The sequence below is a fragment of the Ovis canadensis genome, chromosome 3 (assembly GCF_042477335.2).
Source record: "Ovis canadensis isolate MfBH-ARS-UI-01 breed Bighorn chromosome 3, ARS-UI_OviCan_v2, whole genome shotgun sequence".
NCBI classification, from domain to species: domain Eukaryota; kingdom Metazoa; phylum Chordata; class Mammalia; order Artiodactyla; family Bovidae; genus Ovis; species Ovis canadensis.
Window position 1 is genome coordinate 156,272,501 of NC_091247.1, and position 8,821 is coordinate 156,281,321.

The window sequence follows — 8,821 nt, forward strand, 5'->3', positions numbered from 1 at the left end:
TTGTGACAATAATTTCATGATGTATGTAAGTCAAATCATTTTGCTGTATGCTTTAAACTTCTACAGTGATGTATGTCGATTACATCTCAGTAGAACTGGAATAGGGGAGAAAAAAACCCAAAACATACCAGCTGTAATGCCTTGCTCACTGGCAATCTGCTTTGCACATGCTACAGCTTTGGCGATGTCATTTTCCATTAATTCTGAAAAGGAGATGGTAAGAAATGAAGACAACATTCATAGAAATTTCATTATAAGTTTAAGTTTGATCAGCTTTGTTTTCTTAGGCTGAGGAAAGAACAACCAAAATTTTGTTATACATATATAGTTTATATACTGGAGAAGGCAATGGCACCCCACTCCAGTACTCTTGCCTGGCAAACCCCATGGACAGAGGAGCCTGGAAGGCTGCAGTCCGTGGGGTCGCTGGGAATCGAACACGACTAAGTGACTTCCCTTTCACTTTTCACTTTCATTCATTGGAGAAGGAAATGGCAACCCACTCCAGTGTTCTTGCCTTGAGAATCCCAGGGATGGGGGAGCCTGGTAGGCTGCCGTCTGTGGGGTCGCACAGAGTCGGACACGACTGAAGTGACTTAGCAGCAGCAGCAGTAGCAGTTTATATACATAGGATAAATAAATATGACCAAATGTTAATAACTGTTACAGTACATGATGAACATATTGAAGGTTATTATATTAATGTTTCTAATTTTCCATATATTTAAAACATTTAATCATAAAAAGTAAAAACAAAATTTTTAAAAGGACCACACATAGTCCTCCTCTTTGGCTAGTTAGTAATCCTTTGTTTTCCAATAAATCAGGGCAGATTAGAAAAATACCACATAATGAAATTACCTTCTCCTCCCCAAACCAGGTAAGTAAGAAGAATGGTATTGTTCTTTACAAGCATCAGCAAGTCCAGGTACAATAACATGACAGGTCATTCCAGAAAATCTCATAGATTAGCAAACAGCAACATTTTATGATACCAGCTCGTTAGTTTTTTACTTAAGAAATTTTGAGGAGAATAATAGAGAGGTTCTAGAAGTTCAGATGGAATTTTTCTAGGTCCCTGATGAACTCCTCAAGACATTTTCATTTGTATGGAATCTCTGTTCTTAAAGGTATAATCAGATGGGACCTGAGCCGTCACTCAACATTATTTTGTCTTACCGCTGCAGAATACATACAGCCGTCAACTGTGTTAGGGGTTTAGCCATCATTACACAACTATTTGCTGTTGATCTGAAATATCTCATAATCGATGCTTTCACTGTTAGGATTATAGTTTGTCGTTTTTGTGTTATAACTGCTTTCCCATTTGGTCAAACACAACCCTGAAAAAAAAAATGTGTTTTTTTATTATAAACAGCAACATGACATGACTTAACATGAAATAACTTGACATCTATTTAACTAATTCTATTTTAGTATGACTTAATTTATAAGTTTAAAGATGTATTTTACTTGTGAGATATTCTAACACCTTAATGTTAAGAATTCCCTTAAGAGAATTCTTTTATTAGCAAATCATGTAATACTAATGAAACAAGACAACATATTTTTTAAAACATTAAAATAGCTATTTCTTCCATTCCCGTTACTCTTCCCCTGCTCCCATCCCTCAGGTAAGATGCAGCCAAGAATAGAAAAATCAACAGAGTTGTTGAATGAGTTTGTTCATTATCAGCAGATATATAAGCTAATGGAAAAATACTTTTATTTTAAAAAAATATTTATTAGGAAAAATAAGGAATTTCTGAGAGAAATAACATTTCTTATAATACCTAAAGGTAAACTTGGGTATCAAATTAGAATCCAGACCAAAGGAATCATAGAATAGAAAAGACTATGTCATCCATCCATCTGTCTAGCCATTGGCTCATTCATTCAAAAATAATTATGATGGGGAAATGTCTGAATTCAATCTGAAAAATACAGTGATGACATTGACAAATATGGACTAAAATACACAGTAATTTTCTTTAGTGTGCACCTTGAATTCTGTGGAAGACAATGAAAATTAACTAATGGACTAGAGTCAGAATAGTAAAATATCATTTCATGGTGCATTTCAGAGATCCTTATGCAGATATTAATTGAGAGGAAATAGGTTCCCACTGTCCTTGTTTTGAGAGTTCAGAGTAATTTTTTAAAACTTTGCTGTTAAAAATTCAACATCATGGTAAGGGGGTTAAAAGTGAGAAAAATACTACTTTACTCATATTTGCAGAACCCAAGTTCCAAACTGAAAATGGCTAGAGTCAAACATTTGACAGATATATCACAGGTGCCAAAATATTTTTATTGCCAGCCTGCTTGTGCCACCTGGCAAATTTAGTGGCACTAGACAAGTACAGTTGCACCTAATATGCTTAAAATGATATAGATTTGAACCTCCTATGCCTCACTCCTTCCCCTGGTGCATTGGATTCTAAAGAAACAAGTTGCTGTTTTTAACCACTGTAAATGTATAAACCCTCCAAGAAAGAAAAGAGCCATTCACTCAAAGTTCCTTTCCTATTATTCATGCTCTATTAGTATCTGTTCCACACCTGGCTAACTGTTTGGAAGGAGGAAGAAGAGTTAACTTACAGTTTGCCAGGCTGACTCCCTTATAGCCGTCCAGTCCAAGTTTCTTCAGAGTTCTGGCAAGCTCACACCTCTCAAAGACCTTGCCCTGGACAGCAACAGAAAGGAAGAGAAACCCCAGAATAAAGAGAGCCTTCATGTTGACTGAGAAGTCAAGTGTCCAGACGGACCAGGGTGAGCTGGACTTGCCATTTAACATCTTTTCACTTCGCTCTCACCACACTGATTTGGTGTGCTGAACCACACCACTGATTTGCTCCACCCTCTGAGACATGTGTAAAACAGGAGAAGTTTATTGGTCCATATACGTGAACAGCTTTCTTTCTTATGTTTGAAGAGAGATATTCTGATATCCTAAGAATTAATCTGCAGAAAATAATGAAATGACATTGCATGAAGACATGGCTCAGGTAGATTCAGAGTTAGCCCTATTGCCCGAACAGGAACTTTCTCCTATTTTTATGAAGTTGAGCAAGTATGAAGAAAAAAAAACCTGAATGAACATTTTACTCAACTGAAAATGAGCTCCCATCTTTGATTAACATGTATTTACATTAAGTCGTTTTCTATGTCTGCAGTATATTGTCTTTATCTTTTTCACTTAAAATTATTTTATATATACTTTCCACAAGAACATGATACACTGCCTGTTGTTCTGATCAGCACATAGCACAGCACCATATTGCTCACAGATTCCTATGCTCACTCTTTTTGGTGTCTGTTGTAAATTCTTAATTTATAAATCAATGTTTTACTATGATAAGTAAGCCTCACATGAACAACATTCCTAACTCCTTTCTGACTATGCCTTCTTCACATTTCCATGTTAAACTTAAAGGGTCATTGTAAAGCAAGGAAACTGCACAGTAAACCGACGGAAGAATAACAGAATATGCCATTCCAAAATCTTCCCCTTTGGCATGAGGATTATTTTGAGCCAAAAAAGCAGATCCTAGACAGGTTCTCTGCCCTCCCCCTATCTTCCTGAAAGCTGAACATAACTTTGTGCATAAACTAATCACCAAAAACCCTGGACACTTATCAGCCCCAAGGCAGCACCAAAGGGTTCTACAAAACAACAATCTGACTAGATATTATCTTTTTTCCCTTTCTAATGTATTTATCATTCAAGCTTAGTATTCTTTTCCTCTTTCTAGTTGCCCCTCTAAATATATGCTGTTCTTTGGTTAAAATGATCTGTAAATCTAAATTCTAGCCTCTTCTTTGAGTTACTTATCCCTTCATTTCTCATAAGTATACATGAGAAAGTGAAAGTGTTACCCGCTCAGTCATTTCCAATTCTTTGTGCCCGCATGGACTGTCCATGGTATTTTTCAGGCAAGAATACTGGAGTGGGTTGCCATTTCCTTCTCTGGGAGATCTTTCTGACCCATGGATGGAACCCGAGTCTCCAGCATTGCAGGCAGATTCTTTACCATCTGAGCTATCAGGGAAGCCCAAGTATACACGAGATGTACATGTTAATAAACTTGTTTCCTTTTCTCTTGTTAATCTCTGTTTTGTTACAGTGAAAGTGAACTCGCTCAGTCATGTCCGACTTTTTGCAACCCCGTGGACTGTAACCTGCCAGGCTCCTCTGTCCAGGGGCTTCTCCAGGCAAGAATACTGGAGTTGGTTGCCATTTCCTTCTCCAGGAGATCTTCCCAGGGATTTGACCCAGGGATCAAACCTGGGTCTCCCACATGGCAGGCAGATGATTTATCCTCTGAGCCACCAGGGAGCTCTGTACCAGCCAAAAATGGTAAAGAGTAAAGGGAAACACATGTTTCTTCCTGTACACTTTCTAGTGATGAGGATGGGACAGTGAAAGGCTGGAACACTTCACTCTCCCTGGAGATTGCTGTTGAGATATGAGATAGTTGACAACAGACCAGCAGAAAGTAAGAGTTTTTACCATGTCGGTCTTTCAGTTCTCTGTTTAGAGTGCACAGTCAAGAGAGGAGGATAAAGCTTTTCCTTGTCCCTTCCTTTCCAAATTCACAGCGGCAGGAGAAAAACATTTGGGAAAATAGATCTTAAATGATGACTCGTGAGCTTGGTTTTGGCAATCAGCACCTGTGGTTATTGATCCTTAGCCTCCCAGAAGGAGTCATGTTTTGCTTTGTCTCTGTCATTTGTCATAAGGATGAAAAACCATAAGATGAGAATCTCCATTTGTCTTGTTTTATATCCTGAGAATTTGGCTTTGTCACCAGTGAGAATACTCCCTCTGGCTTCTGCCGCTTGTGGGGTGCAGGTTGTCTGTCAGGCTTGCATCAGCAGCTGGCCAGCAGGGAGCCTAAGACATGAGGTGACAGGCAGCATTCTCTGTCCACCCATGCCAACTCTCAGGGCAGTCTGTCTTAATAGAGTGTCCATGTGCATAAGGGGCCTTTATGGCCTCTATCTTCTCGGCTTGGTTTGAGCGGAAAACTCTCAACCCAGTATCACCTTTCTAGTGATATGGGTGAGGAGATCAGTCGTTTTAGATGTCTCGCTTTGTGTGAGACAGAGGTTTCTTTGCCTCCTGAGACATGGAAGATCTTTGCTTTCTTCAGCTTTCTCTGGAGAGGCTCTGCATCTCAAGAGGGCTACATTTCTTAAGGGACTCCTCTCATGTCCATGGGTAAGCCCTAGTATTGGTTTTAAGTCATAAAAAGACTCAGTGGTTTGGAGTCACAATTGAAATAGGTATATTGAAGATTTGAACTTTTATACCTAAAAGGATTTTTAAGGGAGCTCATATTTTAAACAAATGTTCTGTTTTTTACCAATGGGAAGATCAGATTGAAAAGAAAAAAGAAAGAAAGGAAAAAGATAGCTATAGAAGAATACTTTGGTGTGAGGGAAAAAACAAAACACATTCTTAACAAGATTAGAAAAAGATTAGAGAATAAACATCTGGACTGCAGAAGTCACTCAAGCAAATGTAAAATTTACATTAATATCGATAGCCAGGAAAGAGCTTTGACAAAGGTCCAGGAAATGCACAAGAGGGCTTGATGTATTGCCTGTTACTCTATAGCAGACCTGACCATTTCCAGACTTTCCTGTATTTGGGGGCTGCGCTACAAAAAAATTTTTTTAAAACGAAGATATTGAACTAGCCTATCCTACTGTTAAAGAAAACAAAAATGTCATAGGAATTATCCTAGATTTGTGATAATAGGCAAACATGCCCCTGAGTTCCTTCTTAGATAAACCTTACAATTCTTTCTCAGTACTTTGGAAATATTGACCTTATCATATCTTTGGACATTAAGATCTAAAGAAATAATTGTTGCCTAAAGCAAACATGGGACTGGAAAAAAAAATAGCGAGAGAGATTTTTTAAAACAAACTGTTATTTGACATTTCCATAAGCTCCCTTACTCCAGATTTTGTTCACAGCCTCTGTAGGATTATCTTTTAAAGGCAAATAAAAATCTTGAAAGTCTTATCCACAAATCTTGGTAAAAGGGGTCAGCCGTCTCAGTATAAATTTAACTTGTTCTATCTGCCAGAAACACCATTTCGATCCAATTATTCTTTTATAGGGCTTTCCTGAAGCTTCTCTACAGGGCTTTAGGGGTGATACATACCCCTGCAATGCAGGGGGCACAGAGTTTCATCCCTGCATCAGGAAGATCCCCAAGAGTAGGAAATGGCAACACACTCCATTATTGCTGCTGGGAAAATCCCATGGACAGAAGAGCCTGGTGGGATATGGTTCATGAGGTCTCAAAGAGCCCATGAACTAAAGTGACTGAGCATTCTTTTGTAAGCTATTGAGTTTTGTACTACTGTACCTAAAATGTGGCTAAAATGTTTAAATAAAAGCTATAAGATCCCCGTTTGCATCTATCTATATGTCTATCTACATCTATATATGTATGTTATGTATATGGGGTATTTTTCTCCCTTTTGATATATTCCTAAAAACTTCTGAAAGAGCTCTATTTAACTGGCTTAAAGAAAATAGAAGCACTTGTATAAATTAAGACTAGTCATGGGATTTCCCTGGTGGTCCAATTGCTAAGATTCTGAGCTCCCAATGCAAGGGTTCCAAGTTCAGTCCCTGGCCTGGGAGCTAGATCCCCCATGCCATAACTAAGATCTGGTATAGCCAAATAACTGAATAAATATTTTTTTAAAAAATAAGTAAGCTTCGTCAAATAAGCTTGGTAACAAATATGTTGTCTCTACTATATGTTTGATGTGATAAAATTATAAATTCAACTTCAGAACTGAATTTTTAAAAAGTGATTTTTTTAATGTATGTCATCAATATGGTAAGAAAAAAAGACGTGTAAATTTTAAGGTTCTGTGCCTCTGTGATTTTGGCTACTTGCTGGATTTGTCAACAAGAAAAACAGCTTTAAATGATGGTTAATTTTTAGTGTCTCATGAAATTTTCATGGCAACTCAAGCACTGAATATGTACATCATTTCCAAAAAAAGAGAAAATACTGAAACATTAATTGCCAAACATATGTTTATCTGCTTTTGACTTCTTATTAGAGAAATGAAGAATATTTGGGTCTGTTAATAACATGCTCTTTTTGCCACTCTAAACAAACATCCTATAAAAAGACATATGTCTCTAGAAATTACCAAATGATATATTTTAGGGATTCCCTGGTAGTCTAGTGGTTAAGAATTGGTACTTACACTGCCAGGGACCAGGTTCAATCCTTGGTTGGTGAACTAATATCCTGCAAGCCATCCAGCTCAGCCAAAAAAATATAAATAAATAAAAATTTAAAAGAGCAAATAAGATCAAATATGAGGGGTCTAGGAAATGGGGTTCTAATACAGAAGAAAGGAGAAGGTAAATTTTTGAGATGAAGGGAAAAGTGTCCTTGTGAACTTCCTGGGGAAAATCCTGAAGATAGCCTGGAATGTGTGAACTTATTGAAAGGAGTTCCATTAATCTGGCCAAGACTTTGGGTAATGAATTAATACACCAATTATTGATTGATTCAAAATTGGGAAAGGAGTACAACAAGGCTGTGTGTTATTACCTTGTTTATTTACCTTATATGCAGAATACATCATGGGAAGTGCCAGGCTGGATGAATCACAAGCTAGAATCAAGCTTGCCAGAAGAAATATCAACAACCTCAGATATGCAGATGATACCACTCTAATGGCAGAAAGTGAAGAGGAACTAAAGAGCCTCTTGATTAGGATGAAAGAGGAGAGTGAAAAAGCTGGTTAAAACTCAACATTCAAGAAACTAAGATCGTGGCCCCAGTCCCATCACTTCATGACAAATAGAAGGGGAAAAAAGTGGCAGGAGTGACAGATTTTACTTTCTGACTCCAAAATCACTGCAGATGGTGTGCGCAGCCATAAAATCAAAAGATGCTTCCTCCTAGGAAGAAAAGCGACTACAAACCAGACAGTGTATTCAAAAGCAAAGACGTCACTTTGCCAACAAAGGTCTGTACACTCAGAGCTACGGGTTTTCCTGTTGTCATGTTTGTTGTGAGTGTTGGACCATAAAGAAGGATAAGCATTGAAGAACTGATCCTTTCGAACTGTGATGCTGGAGAAGACTCTTGAGAGTCCCGTGGACTGGAATCAGATCAAACCAATCAATCCTAAAGGAAATTAGCCCTGAATACTCATTGGAAGAACTGATGCTGAAGCTGAAGTTCCAATACTTTGGCCATGTGATGTAAAGAGCCGACTCATTGGAGAAGACCATAATACTGGGAAAGACTGAAGGCAAAGGGAGAAGGGAGTGGCAGATGATGAGATGGTTAGAAAGCATTATCACTGAAATGGCATTAATCTGAGAAAACTCTCAGAGACTGTGGAGGACAGAGGAGTCTGGCTTGCTGTAGTGTATAGTGTTGCAAGGAGTGAAACACGGCTTAGCAACTAAACAACAACAACAGCATGATTGTACAGGGGTCTTACAGGTAGGAATTATGTCCGTCTTACAGATGAAAAAAATGTGTCCTAGAGGAGATAAATCATCTGTCCAAAGACATATAGCTAGTGAGCTGGAGTGCTAGGATTTAAGATTCAGGTCAATTCCATGGCCTTTTCAGTTTACCACATTATCTTGAAGTTGAAGTGAAAGGGAAGGGATTCTGTTGCGATGTAATCCTCATCCCTCAACAGGCTATAACTTCTTTGTCTATCACGTGTCTGATTTTGGATCCCAATATAGTTGTGCAAACCCATTTTATGTATTTATTTTTAAGGTGTGAGTTTTCTCTATGAGGTTGAT

The 8,821-nt window shown here is 38.0% G+C and overlaps 1 pseudogene; it reads right to left on the reverse strand.

Annotated features, from left to right (window-relative positions):
* LOC138438229 (lysozyme C-1-like) overlaps window positions 1-2,737 on the reverse strand; it is a 6,049-nt pseudogene extending 3,312 nt beyond the window's left edge.
* Between the last annotated feature and the right edge of the window lie 6,084 nt (window positions 2,738-8,821).